Source organism: Euprymna scolopes, chromosome 35 (assembly GCF_053919585.1).
Source record: "Euprymna scolopes isolate OS-2025 chromosome 35, ASM5391958v1, whole genome shotgun sequence".
Classification (NCBI taxonomy): Eukaryota; Metazoa; Mollusca; class Cephalopoda; order Sepiida; family Sepiolidae; genus Euprymna; species Euprymna scolopes.
Window position 1 is genome coordinate 71,167,087 of NC_136516.1, and position 23,197 is coordinate 71,190,283.

A 23,197-nucleotide genomic window follows, 5' to 3' on the forward strand; every position below is an offset into this window, starting at 1 on the left:
ATTTTTAGAACCAATGGTCTTTATTTCTGCTTTTCGGTATTTTCCTTTCCTGCATACCGTTGATTTATGGCCTTTTTTATTACATTTGTTACATATTTTGTATTTAAAGTAACACTCTTTAGTGAAGTGGTTTTTTCCCCCACATGTCTTACAGGATTTTTCGTGTGCACATTTCATCACCCTTTCCATTTTTTTTCCATATTTTTTTCTTCAAAATTTTTTCCTTCGATGCTTGTATTGTCCTGCTTTAAATTTAACAGTTTCTGACACTCTTCCGTAACTTTTTGTAACGTTATTTCTGTGTCTTGGTTCATAATGGATAATATCCTTGAACGAATATCCTTATCTTTAGAGGCTGTTAAACCTTGCACAAAGATTAGACTTTTAAACATATCCTCTTTGAGGTCTTTTAATTTAAAGGATTCACAATGAACATTCACTTTCCCTGCATAAGTAATAAAATCTTCGTCCTCCTGCTTCGTGGTATTTAAACATTTATAACGTGTATAGAATAGACTATCTCGTTCACTGAAAATGTTTGACAATATTTTTATTGTTTCACTAAAAGAAATCTCTTCAGGTTTCTTTGGCAGGATAAAATTCGTATACTTTGTATTTTCCTGAGATCCAAGTTTTTGAAGAAGAAGGATAATCTTCTCTTCGTCTGTCCAAGACTGACATCTCTTAGTAAAAATATTTTCGTATCTCCGAAAATATGCCGGAAAAGTTAACTCATTTGTCGGCTCTTATACAAATTCGGATAAAGAATTTGCTATTCCTTCAGGAGTGAAACGACAGTCTTTCTGCTGCGTTAAAATACTCTGTAGTATTTCGCTTTGCTTCAATTGTTGTTGCTGAAGTAATTCCATTTGCTTTTGTTGTGCAAACAATGCCAATTGCATAGTTCTAGTGAATTCCGCTAATTGCTCCATGTTAAAAAAATTTTTTTTTTTTTTTTTTTTTTTTTTTTTTACAAAACCACACAATTAAACAAAAGATTCACTCAAATGTCCTATAAATTCAATGAATTAAAAGCACAATTTCTTTCCGAAGAGAAAAAAAAAACACTTCCAGCCGAATGAAACTTGAAATGGACACTTCTTTTTTTTTTAAATGTTCTTTTCAAAAAAATGTTCGCTTCAAAATGTCAATTTCTCTTTTTTTTTTTTTTTAGGACCGTAACCGACTGAAACACTTACTTTTTAAATGTTGGCTCTGTCGAAGTTTTTTTTTCTTCTTCCTTCTTTGGATTTCTTTTGTTTTCTGCTCGTTAATCTTCTTGTGTGCTTTTTCCTTCGCTTTGTTTTTTAGTGAGTTTCGTTCGAATTCTTCGTCGCCAGTTGTTATATCGTAGATTATAAGAATAACAAGTCATTACTGGGGTTGTACAGAAAGGGTTTATTTAGGTAAAAAGGTACACACATTTCTAAGCGTCCATTGACAGCTTAGTACTAAGTTCTGTCTCCCACGTGAGGAAAGTTTGCTTGTCTTTTTATAGACGTAACAGTCCATTCATTTGAGGGGTGTTGGATCAGTCCATTATATCAAAAACATACAAAATTTAAAAAATTTATATTTTATTTGTGCAAAGCAAATTGTTGAACTTTATTTTCAAGTTTCGTTAACTTGAAAATAAGGTTCATTCATATTATATGAATCGGATGATTCTATTATTGGTATTGGTTTCCCTGGCATCTTTCTAGTTAGAACTTTTTTCTAGAAAGAAATCAGCTACTTATGAGAAGGACCATGTGAGAGTTGGCAACATCCTAAGTGAAAGTTTTTCTTTGGAACGAACTGGATTAGAACCTGCATACTCGGGTTGTCAATCCATGTTGTTAAACACTTAGCCAAAAGTAAGGTTAATATTGGTATTGTCCGTATAAGATTAAAATTAAACATTAAGAAGTTAGAGGTTAAGAGTATACGTTTGGAAATAACATGATCTACAAGAAGTCGAAACTGAATTTGAATAAAGGGTTCCATTCCATTCAAAATTCCATACATATTCCTAAGTTCGACATAAAGATTCTCGAGTTCAACAAAATACACTTGAAGAAAGTCGGTGGTTACATCGGTCAAAACCTTGTGAGAATAACACTCAAAATGAGAACAAATAATACAAATAATACAAATTATCAATCCTCATCTAAAAAAAATTCTGAAACAACAGATTGGATATAAGTCTTCTATTTTAGATCTGGAGTGAAAATCATTCCTAGGGAGCTTATCAAAACAAGGGACTTCTTCAAAGAGAGGGATTCATTCATTTTGATTGAGGCAAAACAAGGATTTAAGCATTGGTGGTGAAAGAAAAAAGCTTGATTTTAGAAGCGTTAAAAGTAAGGCGCTATTTCCCGCCATTGCATCACATGCTCTAAATAAGAAAAGAGAGAATCGGTGAGAATTTGATCAGCAGTTCTCTTGAATATGCTGCCATAGGCAGTTCTGTTTTGTGTGTAGATGCTAATAAATGATGTCAGAATATGATTTGGAAGATCAGATTGAAGATCAGGAAAGGGATTGTATGAAGTTATCTCCCCTTGTCTCTAGATTTTTAAGAGTTATTTTCTTTGTGTTAAGTTCTTAGAGTGATCTCCCTTGCTTGCTGTTGTGGTTTCATTTGATTGGAAAAATCATGATGGAGGTTTAGTTAAAAATCGAGTGTCTGTGAAAGGAGTAGTTGAGGAGTAAATCAATAGGTTGGGCTGAGAATAGATCACTGACACTTGTCACTATTGATGCTATGTACTTTAGACTTGCCGCAATTGATGCTTCAGACTTCTGCCCATCAACAACTACTTTTATGACAAAGAAAGGATTCGATGGTTGTGCAAACATTGCTAGCTATTCCATAGCTAGCAATGTTTGAAAAGCAACCCTTTGTGCCAGATTTTATCGAAAGCTTTTATCATGTTGAGAGCTATTGCCCTAGAAAGAAAGCCCCGCACCTTCCATCAAGAGATTCACTAAGCCTATTTGATATTAGAGTCAGCACATCAGCAGTTGCAAGACCATGGAATCAATAATTAGATAGAAATGGCTTTATTAAATACTAGACTAATAGGTATCCTAGTAGATGGGTAACAAGTCACCTACTATGATTTGATGGAATGACATCATTAGTTTTTAATGTTATCAACCGTACCCGTTTATTCCCCATCTTTGTAGTAGTAGATGACATAAGAAAAATGATGACATCATTATTTTGTGGCGTCATTCACTGTGCTCAGTGATCCCTGTCTCTGTTTTTATTGGATAACATCTTCCTTTAGTGACGTAATCATTTTGTGACGTCATCACTTTGATGACGTAAACCATTATGCATGGAGACAAATAAGATATCATGATCCCCACAGTTTTAGCAGTATATAGATTGAAAGATTTCTTGACAAAATCTTCTGTTGCGCATTCATATCATAATTTATCCGATATTGGAAATCCATAATTGGACTTTGGTTCATTACGAATAAATCAAATGTCAGATATTTTTGACAACTAAAGAGAGAGAGAGTGTGTGTGTGTGTGTGTGTGTGTGTGTGTGTGTGTGTGTGTGTGTGTGTGTGTGTGTGTGTGTGTGTGCTTGTGTGCATACTTGGCAGCATGTATGTGCGTGTATATGCATTTGCACGTGTGAATATATGTATAAAAAATGTCTTAAAAATAATCTGTGATCTCGATCTCTCTCTCTCTCTCTCTCTCTCTCTCTCCTCTCACACTTTTTCTCTCTCTTTATATATATATATATATATATATATATATATATATATATATATATATATATATATGATGAGAATAATGGAAATAGTTTTCCAACGAGACAGAGAGGTAAAAACAGGAACAAACCAAGTTATGTGTTCATCAACGTTTCGTCTTTATTGTAAGACTTCTTCTGGATGAATGAAATTAAGAAAATAAAAGACCAGTACAATATTTGTTAAAACGAAATAGAACAAGCATACACTTCATTACAATAAAAGTATATTTTCAAATATTATACTGATATTTTATTTTCTTAATTTCATTCATCCAGAAGAAGTCTTCCAATAAAGACGAAACGTTGATGAACACATAATTGGTTCCTGTTTTTACCTCTCTATTTCGTTGGAAAACTATTTCCCTTATTCTCATCATATATATATATATATATATATATATATATATATATACTTGTTTATTGTTATATAAACATGCTCACATCCCGCTGCTACAAATAGCCACTTGTTTCAATCAAACAACAGATATCATCAGGCAGCGACTTGACTATTCAAAAGTTCAATGAATAAACAGATTATTCATTGAACTTTTGAATAGTCAAGTCGCTGCCTGATTATATCTGTTGTTTGATTGAAACAAGTGGCTATTTGTAGCAGCGGGATGTGAGCATGTTTATATAACAATAAACAAGTATTATCAGCTCTTTTTATTGAGCACTATCTAACAACCTCGTTGAATTCATTAGTCCATTACTTTTGAATATAAAAAAACCCGAGAATATATATATATATATATATATATATATATATATATATATATATATATATATTTATTTATTTATTATTTTTAAAACAGTAATCTACGTACACGCGTGTTTCAAGGTCATTACCTCTCATCAGCGTAGTTTAACTGTTTCTAGGGATCGAACCTCAGACCATGTTTTTTACCACAGTCCGGTGCCTTAACCGTTAGGCCATAATCCCTAGATTAATTATACTGTTTATTTTTATCGCTTATAAATTTAGATTTTGTTATTGTTGTTATTTTTCAAATATTATATACGTCCAAATTAAAAAGGGCGCTTTTCTAAGTAAATAAAAAAATGAGCTCCGAGGCGGAGCCAATATTAACCGTATGTATCGCTTGAAAAATAACAACAATAACAATATATATATATATATATATATATATATATATATATATATATATATATATATATATATATATATATATATATATATATATTCAATATTTTTCTTTAAAAAAATCTATATAGAAAGATATCAGGAAAATGAATGCCAACAAATAATCATGCTTAACAACAACAACAACAACAACAACAACAACAACGACCATTAATGATACTTGAACTATCTGCTTGTCTTGTAAGTCTGATGTACAGGATCCATGTCCTGGTGTTGCCCAGGCAAATCAAGGAAATCAAAAATGTGACTTTCAGAATCAAAGTGACCGAAAAGACACGTTTTACCCAAAATGCTAAGACATTATTCTCGATGTAAAAAATATTTGTAAAAAGTAAGTGGCGCGGTGATATTCACAGATTCGTTTGCTTGGCTGCAGTTTGTGTGTGTGTGTGTGTGTGTGTGTGTGTGTGTGTGTGTGTGTGTGTGTGTGTGTGTGTGTGTGTGTTCGTGTTGTGTTGTGTGTGTTTGTGTGTATGCGTGTTCGTGTGTGTTTGTGTGTGTGTGTGTTTTTGTGTGTCTTTGTGTGTGTGTGGGTGTGTGTGTGTTTAAAAACTTGCTACAAAGAATTATCTAATTGTAATTAAATTTCAAGCATTTATGAAATAAATTTTATCTCCAATATATAAAATAAAGTAAGTTTTATTGTAATCGCTAGTTTTCCTCCTATAAAAGCATTTTTTTGTGTGTGAGTCGTTGTAGCATGTTCTTATGAAGAAAAAAAAATTCTCCTTTTAATTCCTTCACAAAAATACTTTGTTGGAGTCAGAATCATTTTCAAATAGCCACCATCATAAAAAGAAGGGCGTAACTATGTATTCATCTATACAGATTTGTTTTCCTGTTATTGGAACAATAACAAAATAGTTTTGCAAAAATCTTTTTTTTCTTCAAAATAATATGCCAGTTGATATGATATAAGTTTAAGGTTAGGTGAAATTAAGACAAGTATGTTATTGTTAAAAGTGATTCTGTATGTTTTTTCTGATAACATTTCAAATAAAGAAACAAAAAATAAAATTAAGATAATCTCTAAATTACTGATGAAGCCATCTCTTCTGGGATTTGCCAACAGACTTGCTCGTTTCTGCCAAGCCATAGCATTTGGAGGTAGGTTAGAGTCAATTCTGATGCGTAATTTATCTGATATTGAAAATCCATAATTTGGCTCAGTTTCATTTTAAATGTCAGATATTTTTAATAACTAGAGAAATAATTACATGCACACACACACACACACACACACACACACACACACACAAAATAAAAATAAGGTATACACATATAGACACACACGTACACACACACATACACACACATGGACACATGTACACACATATATACATGCACACATACATACACAAACAAGGTGTACACACATACACACACGTGGACACACACATACACACATACATAAACACATATGTATACACACACATATACACATACACACACATATACACACACATGTACACACACATACACACATACATAAACACATATGTATACACACACATATACACATACACACACATATACACACACATGTACACTCACATACACACACATATACACATACACATACACACACACACACACACGCACACACACACACAAAATAAAAATAAGGTATACACACATAGACACACACGTACACACACATACACACACATGGACACATGTATACACATATATACATGCACACATACATACACAAACAAGGTGTACACACACGTGGACACACACATACACACATACATAAACACATATGTATACACACACATATACACATACACACACACATATACACACACATATACACACACATACACACACATATCTTGGGTTTTCAAAGAAGATAACTCATCAGATCATCATCATATCTTATCGCAATAGAAATTAACCCATCGCATGGCGGTGATGTTTGCCTCCTTAAGGTCTTGGTTTGATCAATGAGGACCCAATTGGCAGTTTTCCTTAAGGTGGTGCATCGTTTGTACCTCTCCACATGGACATAAGGGTGAGGTGTCTAGGCCCCACTTGTGGAGATTGTCTTTTTTTTTGCCTTCTTTGGCTCTGGCTCTATTTAGAGTCACCCAGTTTTTTCTACCAAGGTTTGAACCCTGGGGGAGTGTTTCTTTTGGGTCTGGTAGGGCTTCATTTTTATTCTTGCTGTTATAGTCTCGCCATTGTTCCATCCTATAGGAGGCAGCTTGCCTGGGATCGATTTCCTCTATATTGATGAAGCTACTGCGAGATTTTAGTCTTTATCTCACTGATTGGTGGCCAAACAGTGAGTGCCTGTGGTCGTTAAGCTCTTTGTACCGTTCCATTCTGGTGATGACTTCTCGCCTGATATGTGGTGGTGGAATACCAGTTAGGCAGTATAGAGCTGGTAATGGAGTTGGTCTTAGGGCACCAGTTATGGTCCAGTATGCCTTGTTCAGCTCTACATCAATTTTATGGGTATAGCATGATCTTGCCCATACTGGGGCACAATACTCCGCTGTGGAATGGCACAGTGCAAGAGCTGTTTGCCTCAGTGTTTTGGGGTCAGCACCCCAATTGCTGGTGGCAAGCTTACTGAGACGGCTGTTTTGTGATGACAGCTTGCCTTTCAATTTGGTAATGTGTTTTCTAAAAGAGAGTGTTCTGTCCAGAGTTACCCCCAGGTAGATTGGGAAAGGTTCATGTGTAAGCATGTTGTCATTCCACATGACTCTTAGTCTCCGATTTGCTTGGGGATTATTAAGATGAAAGGCGCAAACCTGGGTCTTGTTTGGGTTTGCATTTAAGTACCACTTTTTGTAGTACCTAGAGAGAGTGGCTACGGCATCAGAGAGTCTTTCTTCTATGATGTCAAAACTATAAATATAATATACCCATTACCAGAGGTGGTAAAAGGATTAACTCATCAGATGAAAAGGCCAGAATCGTATCTAAAAAAACACCAAAAGAGGAAGAAAGGACAATTCTTTCCAGTTGTGGTAGTTTAACGTGTTTTTACACTTTGTAATTCATAAAAATAAAACTGAAAATAAATAAATCATTTTTTTTTCTTTTTTAACAAATGTTTTTATTGCTGTTACTTTCGGCATCACTTAAAAATATCTCTTGCTGCAACATGTCAATTTTAGCCTAGATTGCATTTCTCTTTCTTCCGACCACATGCTGGGCACAGCTGGCCCATTCTCTTCGCTTTTCACGTCTATCTCCTTCGACATCAACTTTCTTTCTGCCTCGAGCACTTGGTGTATTTTTCTTTCCTTTTTTCCTTCTTCTCGCATATACTTCCTAATTTGCATATCCGCACTTTTCAGCTACTGCTGCTGCTAATCTCTTTGTAAGCCAGCCATCCTTCACTGCTGCTGATATTTTCTCATGTGCTCATATGCAGTATGTTAAATTAGGAAGATGAGTTCTTACCATGAATGACCAAAGATTGAATCTCAACGAAACATTGTTCATGGAAATAATTATAGAGTAGAGAAAGACTAGCAATGTCGCTTCTGTAAGAAAAAGATTGTAGGAAAGAGAAGAGATGATTCCCCCAGTAATTTGTGACGTCTGTTAAGTATATTTAAAAGAGTACAGTGAAGTAAAACAAGTCTTTGTACGAAACAAAAAATGTTTATTTTTCAATAATTTGCTACAAATGATATCAAACAAAATAATAAAACATTACTAAAATACATGAAAATGAGAGAAACTAAATTTTTTTTAAAGAAAATAAACAGCTGTTAAACATTCCCTAAAACGAATAGTGAAACAAGTATTTGGACAGATGCAAAAAGAATGTTTAATATTTACTTGGACCTCCTTTAGCACTAATCACTAATGTCAAACAATACCGTAGTTTTTCACAAGGACCTGACAAATGCCTCACGGAATTTTTTCCATTCTTCTTTTGCTATAGACTTTTATTGGTGGATGTTTGAAGGGCGTCTTGTTCTAATCTGTCTCTTCAAAATTAGCCACAAATTTTCAATGGGATTCAAGTCTGGTAATTGGCTGCCACATTGCAAAACATGAATTTCCTTATCCTCGAACCATTTCTGAGTTGACCTCGTTGTAGGTTTCAGATCATTTTCTTGTTGGAATTGCCAATCACCAGACAATCCCATTTTCTCCACAGACTTTTGCAAGTTATTCTCCAAAACAGCCTTGTATTTGGCTCCATTCATCCTTCGATTATTTCTAGTGTTCCAATCCTGCATGAAGAAAAGCAGTTCCAAATCATGTTTCCTCCTCCATGCTTCAAGGTAGGGATAGTGTTCTTCATATTATATGCAGAACAGTCTAAACGTCAGACATAGCTTGCATCGTTATTAGTAAATAGCTAAATTTGTATCTCATCCGATCCTATCACATTATCCAAAAAACTGGTATCCTCGTTGATATACTTTTTGGCATACTTTTATCTTGATTTAAGATGAATTTTCTTCAGTAAAAGAGTCTTGCAAGGTCTGCAAGGCTTAAGTTCGTTACTGATGGTCGTCTTGAAGACGCTGGTGCCCATGCTGATGAAGTTTTTTATTTTTTGCAGCTCTTCACAGGGCACAAAAGGATCATTTCAAACAATTTGCAAAATTTTTCCCTGGCACCTTTCCGAAATTTTCCAACGAGCCTCCAACCTTGGCATTTTGTGTAGTACCTGACTCTTTCCACTTCTTTACAATTTACCCTACAATACTAACAGGAACATTCAAAGTTTCTGCTATACATCGGTAGCTTTTATTATATTTATGTGCTGAAATAATACGGTCCTTTATGGACTGTTTAAGTTTCTTTTGTTTGGCCATATTGCAATCTTTTCTGAGAGAGATCTGGGTAGAGAATGACTAGGAATTCGCTGAATATCGAACTAGTACCTTCTAGAATGATCTAGAATGTAAAAAAAAAAAAAATAGAAACTTAATATTTAATAATGAAAAGAGAAGATTGTCCAAATTACTTGTTTCGCTATCCATTTTAGGAAATGTTTTATAACTGTTTATTTTCTTTAAAAAGTTTAGTTTCTCTCATTTCTATGTATTTTAGTAATGTGGAAATTTTATGCCATTATTTTGTTGGATATCATTTGTAGCAAATTGTTGAAAAATAAACAGTTTTTGTTTTGTACAAAGACTTGTTTCACCTCACTACAAGATGGAACGATAAAATTGCCGCCCCAGAAAAACGACATTATTCCATTTTCGTTTGATGAAAACCGGTTTTCTTTTCTTGTAGCAGAACTTGTATTAGTTGGCCAGTTGTGTACAACTTCCAAGAGCGATAGGAGCCTTCTATCATGTTTGAAAGTAACACAATGTTCAACAAACAAAATTGAAGATGCAGTACTATACAACTCATGCTCTCTACCGATTCAAGAGGACCATTGCCAGTGCCTTCAAAATGCATCACTGGATTGCCACGAATAACGGGGACGTGTCCAGGGTTATGAAAACAAAGTTTACGGCCACGATTATGATCTTTGGTGTGGTTTCAAGTGTGGGCCACATCATGCCACCTCACATCTTTGAAGTCAGCTTGAAAGTCAACACCAAAGTGTATCTGGATGTGTTGAAGAATGTGGTTATCCCTTGGTGCAATCATTGGCTGCTGGCAGACCCTGGATGTGCAGCAGGACTTTGGTACCAGCACAAAAGTCCATTTAATGCAGGCAGACGGCTTGGAAAAAAGCTTGATGTTAAGAAAATTCGCCAGAAAAAAAGCAGAGGAACACAACGAACAATGTTCACTAATGGTCTCAATAGGGTCACCGGAAACATGACTATAGATCTCATCAGAAAGATCGAATGTATAGAGAACTGGAGAACCATGATCATGGATGTCTGCAATAACAGACCTGATACTACTACTACTACTACTACTACTACTACTACTACTACTACAACAACAACAACAACAACAACAACAACAACAACAACAACAAGAAGAAGAAGAAGAAGAAGAAGAAGAAGAAGAAGAAGAAATAATAATAATAATATATGGTCCATATGTATTATGAGCGTTTTCAATTCTTCGTTGACATAATCAGGAAAAAAATAAATGAACAAAAAAGCTGAGGATAAAGAAAAGAAGAAGAAGAAGAAGAAGAAGAAGAAGAAGAAGAAGTGCAATTTCGTGGCAATATGCTTCTAATTATAACGCAATTTTCTACATTTGTTCTGAATTCGAACCTTAATGGAATTAGTTATAATTTTTAACTTGTGACTTATTTATCGAAATGTTTCACTGATCGGATTCTGCCATTGGACTTTATTTTTTAATTTCTCTTTACTATTTTCATTTACGAACATTGCTTTTATCTACAAGTTTTTAAAAGTTTTCAAATTTGAAACTCCATGGATTAAGGATATATTAAACATCCTTACTTATTGGAGGTATTCTATCGAAAAATAAATTTTGGTTTACAGTTTTGATTTATGTTTCTTACATATATATATATATATATATATATATATATATATATATATATATATATATATATATATATATATATATATATATATATAATGTATTTAGGCAACATCTTTTCCTTTAAGTAAACTTTGTTAAAAATAACCGAAATATTTTGCTTTATTACACCTTTTTTATTTTGTCGACTTTCCTTATGTATTAAAATAAAAAATAATAATATATGGTCCATACGTATCATGAGCGTTTTCAATTCTTCGTTGTTTCATCATTAGGAAAAAAAATATAAATAAACAAAAAAGCTGAGGATAAAAAAAAACAATTTCAGCTATAATCAAAACCGAAACCAAAATTTATAAAGAGTTTTTGGTAAAATTATTTATTAAAAAATCGATTGCTTAAGTGCTATCAGCTATAATCAAAACCAAAACGAAAGCTTATAAAGAATTCTTGATAAAATTATTTATTACAAAATTTTTTTTTGATTTTTGATGGCACCCAAGTCATTTATTTTTTTATAAATAATTTTACCTAGAATTCTTCATAAGTTTCGTTCCGGTTTCGATTATAGCTGATGGCACTTAAGTAATCCATTTTTTTATAAATAATTTTACCAAAAATTCTTTATAAGTTTTGGTTTCGGTTTGGATTATGGCTGAAGGAACTCAAGTCATATATATATATACACATATTTTTTTCATAAGTTTTAGTTTTGGTTTTGAGTCAAACTGATGCACGTCATATCGATATATATATATTTTTTTGAAATCACAAATTCTTCTTCTTCTTCTTCTTCTTCATGATGATGATGATGATGATGATGATGATGATGATGATTGGATATATGTAAAGAAAAGGTCACAAAAAATATTATTCACAGATACATATCTTGATATCATACTCTGATATCTAACTCTGGAACCTATACGAAATTTCGAGCTCAACCCTTTATTTAATCCACATGGGTAGATTGTTCTTATTTCGCCAGCCATAACTGGGTAGAACAGACACAAAGACAGTGGATTAAATAAAAGACCAGTTCAAAATTCTGTATAGGTTCCAGAGGTCAATATAAAGTTTAAAAAGAAGCATTTGGAGAATGTCAAAGGATGCATTAATAGAAATGTTTGCGAAAATAATTAAGATGAAAATAGTAGTCCAAATAATACAAATAATACACATTATTAATCCTTATCTAAAAAGTTCCGAAACAAAACTGTTGATTGTCCATTTTTATTTTTCAACTAACTTTTGGCCGGTTTTATAAAAAGGGCGATATACAATCTATCCAAAAACCACACACACACACACACACACACACACACACACACACACACACACACAGATATTCTTTCACCAAATTCCAGAAAATATTTAGAACATCTGCGAAAAATTCTTCACTCAAGGATTACGTTTCCTTTTCTGGTTGTAAGTAAACAAAAATAAATAAATAAATAAAAATAAAAATAAACTTAAGAGAGCATTTTGTAAACTAATTCTTTTTTAAACTGACCAATAATTTCATAGTTTACATTTAAATTGACTTTCATATGACCTAAATGTCCTGCTTTTGGGGTTCGTTGCTTTAGCTAAGAATTTGCAAGAAAGCATAAAAGTTTAGTCCAAAAGAGAAACTGGAAATTTATACAAAGATTTCTCTCTCTCTCTCTCTCTCTCTCTCTCTCTCTCTCTCTCTCTCTCTCTCTCTCTCTCTCCTCTCTCTCTCTCTCTTCCTCTCTCTCTCTCTCTAAATATATATATATGTGTGTGTGTGTGTGTGTGTGTGTGTGTGTGTGTGTGTGTGTGTGTGTGTGTGCAGCTAACTGTGCTATATATGAATGACTAAAACTGGTAATTAGTAAAAACCTGAATAGAGTGCTCAATACTATTGCAGAGCAAATATGTGTTTTATTTTTTTTATTTTTATTTATTTATTTATTTATTTAAGACGGTAATAAAAAAATAAAACACACACACACACACACACACACACACACACACACACACATATATATATATATATATATATATATAACCTATTTATTATCGGTTCAGACCTTGGGTTTTATAACCCAACATCGTTAACTCCTTGGCTAGCAGGTCAGCTGCCCGATTAAGACGTGTAGGTACTGTTTTAATACAGACTCATATTAACTGGACTCATACCGATAACTACATTTAAAGTATTCAACTATGAGGAAATTTAACTCAATTAATTAATTGTCGTTTCTGTATGTCTTTTCTATATATTCTAATTAAACAAAATGCTTGCTAAACTATTCATCAGTTTCGGGATTGAGTCATGTTTATAAAAAACTTCCACTTTGATTGTTCTTATTAGCCACTAGCAGTTCAGCTCGGCTTTACTCGGGCCCTATGTACTGTTCATAACTTTATGTGCATATGTATATATATATATTAAAAAGTTTAACTCATTTCCAGGTAGCCTAAATCTAAAATTTCAAGTATTTAGACCCAAAACTGGCGGAGGAATTTGATAGAGTCTGCAAAGGTCAACTCTTTCAACTTCGACCTTTTGGTAGCTAAATTTTTGCCCCAAAACTGGTTAAACAGCTTGCTGCATGTCTGAAAACCCTTCATGTAAAATTTCAAATGTGTAGACCAAAAATTGGCTTAATAATTTTCTAGAGACCGCAAGGGTCAAATCTTTTGAACTTTGACTCCTTGGCAGACAATTTTTCGGTCAAAAACCGATTAAAAAGCTTAGCCTATGTCTGAATACACTTTATGTAACATTTCAAATGTTTAAACCAAAAATTGGCTAAGTAATTTAGTAGAGATCGCAGAGGTAATATTTTTTTCTAACTTTGACCCCAATTTTGACCTTTTAACATTTATTGTTTTTAAAATTAAAAAGTTTGATCCATGTTCAAGTAACCTACATTTAAAACTTCAAGTGTTTTGACCCAAAATTGGCAGAAGAATTTGGTATAGTTTTTAAACTTTGATCCCTTGCCAGCCTACTTTCTGGCCGAAAACCGATTAAAAAGACTTTCCCAAATCTCAATACCCCTTATATCAAATCTCGAGTTTCTAGACTGAAAATTGACAGAGTAGTTAGGTAGAGAAATGTACACACACGCACGCACACACATATTTTCACTTTTATAGATATATAGATAGATAGATAATTTGCTTAAAAAACTTCAAGTGATTCTTACATGACTTTGATTTCTGTCTGTCTGTCTGTCTGTCTGCCTCTGTCTCTCTCTTTCTCTCTCTCTCTTTCTCTTTTTCTATCGAATGTTATAAAAAATTAAATAAGAAGAATAGTATTGTTTATTATAAACAAAAGAGAATATCATCACAGGCAGTAATACTATATTTAACACATCGTTGGAGAGGAAAAGAGAGAGCAAAAGAAAGAGGAGCTATTTGGGATTTTTTTTCTGATAATTTCTTAAATCATACATCAGTTATTGGCAGAAAGCATGACTATATTAGAATTATATATAGCACCTGTGTTTATAGTTGTATGTTGGCTAAATTTACAAGAGAAAATCGACTTTACTTTATTAATATAGAAATATATATAAATGACGATTAGAATCATTTTTAAAAAGCACATTCTAAATAAAAATTATACACAAATATATTAAAGTTGTTTACAGCTGTTTCAAAACAATGTTTATTTTATGTAATTTTTAAAAACTTTAGATGTAATCAGAATAGAATTTATTAAAATTTTTTATATATACCTGCCTTTGAAAACTCAACTTTTTCTGATTCCAACAATTTAACTTGGCCTAAATTGGTGTGTTAACAGATTATATTTTTTTGATATGTGTATGTGAGTGTGCACGCAACCGCTAAATTTACAAAATAAAGTAGTTGTATGTTTTGTGCAAAATCGGCTGCGAAATCAAATCAGTTAAAATATAATAGAATAAATATTTTCAGCCAATAAGAATAGTTAAAAATAGGCCCAAGGAAAGCCTAAAAAGAATCTACTAAAAATGAGTCTTCTCTCAGCAATATAAGAAAGAGACATATCCTCTTTTTAGTCCATTTCCTCAGAAATTCATTACCATGATAAATGGTAAACTACTGTACACTTATTAACCCTTATCCTTGAGTTGCCCTCGGGCCTTGATAAGTGGGACTCCTATGTAAAAAAAAATACATTATGGCATTAAAAAGACACTCCTTATGTCCAGTAATCACTACTTGAAACAACTTGTAGGAGAAAAATCAAACATAAAAAATTAACGATAGGACGATTCCAATATTTTTCTGATTCCGATACAATTACCTATTCTGATTTTTTTTCAATCTTTAAACATTTAGAACTGTTTTTGTTGATATTTTATTTTTTAATTTTCGAATGATTGTAAAAACTCATGTTATTTTCGCAAATGTAAAAATACGCTTGTGTAAGGTGCTTCATTAATTTTAATACCTACAGTTTAAAATCAATAAATATTTATCATTTTATCATTAATACTAGTAATGAAAATTACATTTTAAACAAAAACGCGTCCAGAACTGTTACTTTTCCACAAGTAACAACAAAAAAATAAAAATCAATTTCATCAAACGGAAATGGAATCATGTCATCTTTTTTAGGGCAATAATTTTATCTTTCCACCCTGTGTTTTTAATATCTGTTTGTTTGTTTTTTGTTTTTTATTTTGTTTCTTGTTTGTTATGGAAATCGTTCCAGACAAGTTGTGAAGCTACTTGATGTAAGGATCTAAGGAGAATTAAAGATGATTACTGCAAAGATCGGAATTGATTATTGAGCTTGGTCTTGAAAAGATGAGGTAGGAAGAAAACAGTCTGCAGGCAGAGTGTTCTACAAGATTGCAGTTCTTAGAAAGAATGTACTGGAATCGGAAGCTGTATTACAATGAGGTATAAAAAGACTGAATTGATTGAATTACCGATTCCAATTCTAATTCTAAAATTTATCATTTTATCAATAATACCAACCATAGAAAATCAAGTTTTAAACAAAATTGTTTTTGGAATCAGAAAATAGGCTGATTTTTTCCCAATTCCAATACTTCAGAAAGTTACAATTATTTTAATTCCGAGTAATCGTCCCAACACTAATTATTAGTGAAAGTGATGAAATACCATCAATAGAATTTGAACCCAGAACAGCAACCCACAGTCCTTGCGTGTCAACCATTACATCACAAGTAGTAGATACTAATTAATTCATTAAAGCATTCCCCATTCAACTGTGTACATGGTGCCTTAGGACTTAAGTTCAAATTTGAACAAATCGGTGTATAGTAGAACTTAAAAAAATTAGTGACAAAATACAGTACAGTATATAATACACATGTATATAATCAAATAACATTATAAATAATACCGGGAAGAGGGGCAAATACCGTAACAAGAAGCCGGAAAAACATTGTATTTCACATCGTAACCTAAAAAAAACGTATTCTGGGGCCACCGTATCCCAAAGTTCTACTGCAAGTGACTTAAAGGCTGTGTGTGTGTGTGTGTGTGTGTGTGTGTGTGTGTGTGTGTGTGTGTGCGTGCGTGCATGCGTGTGTGCGTTTGTCCCATAGCAGTAATAAGAAAAGAAATCATGAATTAGTTAAAGGGAGATAACTCTGTTTTTTTCACAGACATTTGACAAGCTTCATTTTTGTGGTAGAATGAAATTTGTTAAAAAAAAAAGGTCATATTTATGTGCGTGTGTGTGTGTATATATATATATATATATATATATATATATATATATATATATATATGCATATATATATACATATAGACATATGCATATATATCTATAATATAAAGCTGAACGTCTGTGTGTGTGTGTGGTCACGAATAGGCTCCTATATGGTTGAATATTATAGAAAACTGATCGTATATAATGATAGAAGATTTTTTTACTTTCATCATATTTTGTTTGATCTGGCATAATGATGATTCATTAAAATTGTGGGGTCTGCATACGCACCTGGTCCATAAAGTATGGAAATAAAAAATTAAAAAAATTAAAAAAAAACGTTTGCAAGTGGTTTTGATATAGATGTATATAGTAATACTTTGATAAGTATGTTTTAACTTAAATAGGGATGGTATAATAAAATTGTGGGGTCTGCGTTCGCGCCTAGCCTCCATAGAATGGAAATAGGCACAAACTTTAATAAAGACTTTTCATATCTATCTGTGTAAGTATACTTTGATAATTATGTTTCAGTTTAAAGAAATATGGTATAATAAAATTATGGGATGTTCGTTCGCACCTGGCCTCCATAGAATGGAAATATGTTACAAAGTTTAACAAGGTTTTTTTAATATAGATCCACAGAATATTGTGATTAGTGTTTCAGTGTGAACAGGTATGGTATAATAAATTATGAGGTTTATCTATTTTATTTTTACTTTCATCACATTTTGCTTTGGTTTTCATACCCCCGAATTCAAAGCTATCTCTTTACAACCCTTCCTTTTCATAACCTATCATACTTTAATAAATCAGAGTCGATTTTCTGTAGGCTGTATTTTAACCCAGTCAACAACGGGTACTTTTGTTAGTATATATATATATATATATATATATATATATATATATATATATATATATATATATATATAATTATTTACTATAATAATTATTAAATATCTACAGGCACTAGTGCTTCATCCTTTCGGGAATCATCAGTGCAGGGTGTTACTCATACAACTAACACCAGTCGATAGATTTGAACCCGGTGACAGAAGCCAGCCCTGGTCTCATTAGCAAGGACCTAATCCATTCGGTTGGTTGGTTGTTGTTGTTTTACGGTATATCAACACTTTTCAGGTTATTTAATGCAAAATCCAGTGATTTTGAAGACAAATTTTTTAATAGAATATATTTGTTTTTTTTTCAAGCCGGTCTCTATTTAACACATAGTCGGGACCCTATAGGTACTACCACTCTCCCGATCAGAGTGGACCTGGGAGCAATGGCAATTAAAGGGTGGCTCTACACTCCTGCAAGCTGGGGCCTCACCATCGGATATAGTTTAAGGTCATATCCAGAATCATAATCCATTCGGTTACCTATATATATATATATATATATATATATATATATATATATATATCAAAAACCTAATTCAAAACTGCCACACTTCTTGTCACGCATAACCTAATACAACATATAAATATGTTGTTTGAGTGCTGTTCAAAACGTTGAACTTGAGACAAACGTCAGGTGATACAAACTCTTTTTAAATATGGACCATCAAAAGAAATCACAAGATACATTGATCTCATGTTACATTCCCTCAATATGAGATGCAGTTGTTATTTTAAAGCGATAGTTGTGTGTGTGTGTGTGTGTCTCTCTCTCTCTCTCTCTCTCTCTCTCTCTCTCTCTCTCTCTCTCTCTCTCTCTTTCTAACCAAATCAAGGGAATTGAATGGAAAAATATTTTATAGATAAGTTCCTGCATCTATTAACATTTGTATTTTTTATATTTGGAGAGGTTTATTACTTAAGATTTTATTACTAATAATAATAATAATAATAATAATAATAATAATAATAATAATAATGAAGTATTTTTTTATTATTATTATTGTTGTTGTTGTTGTGGTGATGGTGCTTACTAGGACTTCTCACACAGGTCATCAGAGATTGCTTACTGACAACAACCGGTGGTGTTTCCTGCAATCTGGTTGACAACAAGTCTCCCCCAGATTTCCAGTACTTTCCACCTTTTTTAATAACCTTTACAAATGAACTTGCATTATTGCAACAGCCATTTGCTATTGACTTCTTCCTGGTAATGACCATTTGTTATCACTAGACTTTTGAGTGTAATAAGTTTCCTCAAGGTCCCAGTCCTTTTTGCATTCATCCAGTGGTCAGCGCTTTCTGTCCTCTGTCTTTCCATCTCCTCAGCCTTTCTTGACTATTTGGTGTGGCGCGAGTTGATGCCAGCACTACATTATTATTATTATTATTATTATTATTATTATTATTATTATTATTATTATTATTATTATTATTATGATTTTATTATTATTATTATTTTATTATTATTATTATTTTATTATTATTATTTTATTATTATTATTATTATTATTATTTTATTATTATTATTATTTTATTATTATTATTATTTTATTATTATTATTATTATTATTATTATTTTATTATTATTATTATTATTTTATTATTATTATTTTTATTATTATTATTATTATGATTTTATTATTATTATTATTTTATTATTATTATTATTATTATTATTATTTTATTATTATTATTATTATTATTTTATTATTATTATTTTTATTATTATTATTATTATGATTTTATTATTATTATGATTATTATTATTGATTTTATTATTATTATTATTATTATTATTATTATTTTTATTATTATTATTATTATGATTTTATTATTATTATTATTATTATTATTATTATTATTGATTTTATTATTATGATTGCACTTGTGCCCCCTCGACGTACATATCCCCAACAAACCCGCTTAGCAACAAAATCACACCCCTTCACTGTTGAGGTCCTTACATGCCAGAAAGCTTTCTACTCTAATAGTTTCTTCCCTCGAACAACTATACTTTGGAATTCCCTTCCTGCTACCTGTGTCCGTAAATGTACTGATATGCAGAAGTGTAAATGTAACATCAATCAACATCTTATTAATCTTTCCTAGGTATGGCCCCAAATAGTAACACCTTACGTCCAAGTGGCGATATGCTCTTTTCAAATTTTGGAATCTTTATGTCGAACTCGGGAACCTATACAAAACTTCAAACCATATGAGTAGATATGATTTAATGCTGAGTTCAGCATTAAACTTTCACATAAACAAAGATACTCATGAAGGAAATTGGACCTTATATCGGTTGAAACGTTATGAAAATAACAACTAAGACAAGAACAGTAGTCCAAATAATCTAAATTATCAATCCTCATCTCGAAAATTCAGAAATATATATATATACTTGGTTGGAGGTTAAAATGGCCGAAACGTGGCATGAATGATATGAGATAACAACATTAGTCCGAATAATACAAAAAATCCAAGATATCAATCCTCATCTAAAGGGGACCTGTCTGTGTGTTTGTATGTCTGCCAAAAACCTTTGTCATCTGCATCCGACCGGGTGAAAACTGGTACCATCTGAAAGGGCAATGCCTCGAACACATACTATGTGAAATTTTTTTTTTTTTTATTCAACTTTCACCCCAAACAAGACACAATGCCACTTTGAAGCAGGGGGCTACTATCAGGGACTTAATTAGCGGGGTCATTATGAAGGGAGATGAGTAGAAAAATGTTTGTTAACATTACACTTGAACTTCTGCATATCAGTGCAGTTGGGAAAGCAGAATCCCGGAAGGGAGTTCCAAAGACCCGCAGTTCTGGGGAAGAAACTATTGGAGTAAAAGGCTTTCTTGCACCTAGGGATCTCTACTGTAAAGGGATGAGACTTAGTAGCTTGTCAGGTTTGTCGGGGGTAGTTACGTCGGGGAGGTACAAGTGTTTGCAGTTCGTCAGAGCATTCACCATTAAAGTATTTGTAGAACAGGCAGAGGGATGCAACATCTCGTCGATGGGACAGAGGCTGAAGCCTAGATGACAGTTCAGGACCTATCAGGTTGGCGACTCTCTTTTGAACCCTGTCCAGGAGCGAGAGACAAGCAGCAGATGCAACAGCCCAGATGTGACAACAGTACTCCATACATGGGCGAATGGTGGCCTTATAGAGGTATAGGATACTGTCAGGCATAAGTAGTTTTCTAGCACGGTAGAGGGAGCTAACCTTCCTTGCAGCAGCCTTGGCAATGCTCTCAATGTATCTATTCCAGTTCATCTTTCCTGTAAACGTAGGGTCGAGGAGTTTAAAAGAAGTACTTTCAGGCAATGTGGTCTTGGCTATTGCTATTGGTGGTAGAGAAGGTTTCTTGTAGTTATTGAAGGAAACAAGCTTAGTCTTAGCAGCATTGAATGTGACCAACCATTTTTGTCCCCATTCCACTACAGATTGGAGGTCATCCTCTTGTGTTTCTGCCATTTTCTTGGATATGTGTTCATTTGTTTTCCCCCCATATCTGTTATAGAGAGTGGTGTCATCGGCAAATATACCCATCTCCAAAACAATTTTATCAGGGAGATCAGGAATAATAGAGGTCCAAGGATAGACCCCTGAGGTACTCCCACATTTATGTCATATTGTTTAGATGTACGACCGTCGAGGACAACTTTGATTTTTCTATTACTTAAGAAGGATTTAATTACATTATGAATTCTTCCAGTGATTCCATATGATCTAATTTTCCTTAGAAGACCATCGTGCCATACCCTGTCAAAAGCCTTATTTGAAAACAAGATTCATTCTGTGGCAGTCAACTGGACCACTTTTATGGAAGACGGGGTCTGGTTTTTGCGTCTCTTTTTTCACAAGTCAAGCATACGTATTAAACTAAAACTATGTTTAAAATGCTTATTTTGCAACGTCATGACGTCATAAACATTTATCTGTAAGTTTTTGCTTCTTCTTCTCTTTCGCGTTTCATGTTCGAGCCTGGCCACTGCGACTCATTTTTTATTTTTTTAGTCGCACAGGCTCTCCCTGCTATTTTGATTGAAACAGAAGTTGTTTTGATTTATTTATATTTTGGGAGGGGGAGTTTTTTTTCCAGCCCACGGGCAGCAAAGAGTGCTCAATATCTGGAGCATAGCTTCTTTTCTTTGTATCTCTTTTGCTGAAATACGGGTGGGGGGCACTTATTTCTTCTATTTGGAGGCGACTACATCTTGTTTTTATCCGTTCTTTTATTTTTGAAATTGCTGTGTGAGTATCAACATTGTCCATGATGGAGCTGACATATAATAATGAAAAAGTGCTTAATATCATTAGGATAGCAGGTGTGCCCAAACGGAACTCCATGTGGACCTGCTAGTCTAATATATAAAAGGGACCTGTCTGTGTGTTTGTGTATGTGTTTGCATGTCTGCTAAAAACTTTCTCATACGCAACCGAACAGGTCAAAACTGGTGTCATCTTAAAAGGGCAATGCCCCGGATGCATATGTGAAAATTAGAAAAAAAGATTCATTTTGTAGAGGTCAACTGAACCACGGAGGTTCCGTTTTTGGCGTTACTTTTTTCATAGGTCACGCATGCGTATTAAACTAAAACTATGTTTAAAACGCTTATTTTTCAATGTCATGACGTCATAAGCAATCGTGGCCATGTGAGCAAAAGCGTTTGCCCGTACGTTTTTGCCTTCTTCCCCTCTTTCTTGTTTCACGTTCGAGCCCGGTCAGTGTGGCTCATTTTTTATGGGGGGGGGGCGGAGGTCGCACGAGCACTCTCTGCTATTTTAATTGAAAGGAAAGTTGTTTTGACTTTTTATTCTTTTTTTGGAGAGGATTTCCAGTGCATGGCCAACAGAAAGTGCTCGATATAAGGAGAATAGCTTTTTCTTTTTATATCTATTCTGCCGAAATATTTGATGAGGAGGTTGTCATGCACTTCTGTTTTGAGGCGATTACATTTTTGTGTTTTTATCCGTTTTTAAGTCGGATTACCTTATCTTTTATATTTGAAATTGTTGTGGGGGTATTTACATTGTCCACGATGGAGTTGACATATAAAAATGTATCCACCCCCATTTTGTAATTTATATATATATATATATATATATATATATATATATATATATATATATATATATATATATATATATATAATTATTTACTATGATGATAATTGAATACCTACAGACACTAGTGTTTCATCATTTCGAGAATCATCAGTGGAGGGTGTCACGATAAACACCAGTCGAGAGATTTGAACCCTGGCAACAGAAGTCATGTCTGGCTTCATTAGCAAGG